Below are 1,574 nucleotides of genomic sequence, written 5' to 3'. Positions count from 1 at the left end.
CTCCTCCCATCTCCAAAAGCACAGCAACCAGGGCTGCAGCTGCAGCCGAAATCCCTCTCCAAGGCCCCATTTACAGAGCCCTGCCCGAACAATGCAGCCTTTATCTCCCTTCAGGTCCCAGCCCTGAAGGTGGGCTCCACCCCTCAGGCCTTTGGGTGTCATCGCTTGAGGCCCTGATGACCAGGCATCTGCCAGGCCCCAGCCCAGAGGGCTTGGGGTTCCTGTGGCCTCTGGTTCTGCTCACCTCTGCCAGGGGGAGGCCCTGTGGCTTCCGCCACCCACCAGCCCCTCCAGGCGTGGATCCCCCAAACTGAAGGACAGCTCACTGCTGAGCCTTTGGATCAAAGCCTTCGGATCAAAGCCAGTCCACCCCTGGCCTCCTTTGTGGCAGCGTCACCAACCCGAGCCCCTGCGTGCCACCTCCAGAAGCTGCCCTGGCTTCCAATGAGAGGATCTACTAGAGCCCCAGTTAGCCTGGCTCAGAGGGCCCCTGCACCCCACCCCTTTAGGGGAAAGCTGGGACTACGTGGCTTTTGAAAACCAAATGACAGTTCATCAGAGAGAGAGCTTGGAAGAGGCGCTCCTCCATGTTCGGGGGCCACTCTAAGCCACCCCACCTCCCTCTGGTAAGACCCGGCTCCTGGCACCTGCCCACTCCTGCTGCCCTCCACCATTAACGAGGTCCAGAGGCTCAGGCCCCCAGTCTCCAGGCCCAGCCCCCTCCCAGCCACCCAGAGCCTCTGCCTACCCTTTCCTGTGGCCTTGTGCTCCGTCTGGCTGTACTTACTGCCCTGGCCCTGGGCCTTGTCATTGACCACTATGGCTCTACAGAGGAAATTATCTGTGCTGCTGCCCACTACACCCCCGCACTTCCCCCCACCCGCTGGGACCCCCCGCAGCAAGCATGACCCTCTGTCTGGCTTTCCCTTGGGGGTTCCCATCACGTCCAGCCCCCCACCCACAGAGCCTACCATCACAACACAGAGACCAGGCAACAGCCAGGCACCGAACTGACAAGCTTGCACCGGTCTCTGCAGCCATCCACGCTACACATGGGAAGCGGGGTCCTTCCCCAGTGGGTCGGAGGCCCCCCTGGTCTGCTCACCTCCGTTACAACCCCTCCTTCTCTACAGTACAAATCTCGACCCCCAGATCCCCATCGGGCTACGGGACCCTCGCGACCCGCCGCGATCTTTCACCCCGGGACCCTCCCCTGCTGCAAACGCTGTCCCCGCGTCGGCTGCGGGTTCTCCCGCTCCCGCTCTCCCCGGCTGGTTAGCGCTGGTCCTCGAGCCCCAGAAGCCTTCCCGGCCCCAGGACGGGTGGCGTGTGCGCCCGCCAGCCCCCCCGCAGCTGGCGTCCACTTGGTTTTCCCGACCCGCGGGCCCAAGAGCTGGGACCGCGCGTCCCAGGCCCAGCACGGAGCGCGGCACACATTGCACAGCAGGCGATCACGCAGGCGACCTCCGTGCACAAATGCGTCCCGCCTGGGGCTGGTGCAATACTCGCCCGGGAGAAGGGCTATTGCTGGGGCCCGACCCGACCAGGAAACGCTCCCGCTTCCTGCACTGCTG

The sequence above is a fragment of the Myotis brandtii genome, unplaced genomic scaffold (genome assembly GCF_000412655.1).
Source record: "Myotis brandtii unplaced genomic scaffold, ASM41265v1 scaffold134, whole genome shotgun sequence".
Lineage (NCBI taxonomy): Eukaryota > Metazoa > Chordata > Mammalia > Chiroptera > Vespertilionidae > Myotis > Myotis brandtii.
This window is presented reverse-complemented; position numbering follows the sequence as displayed.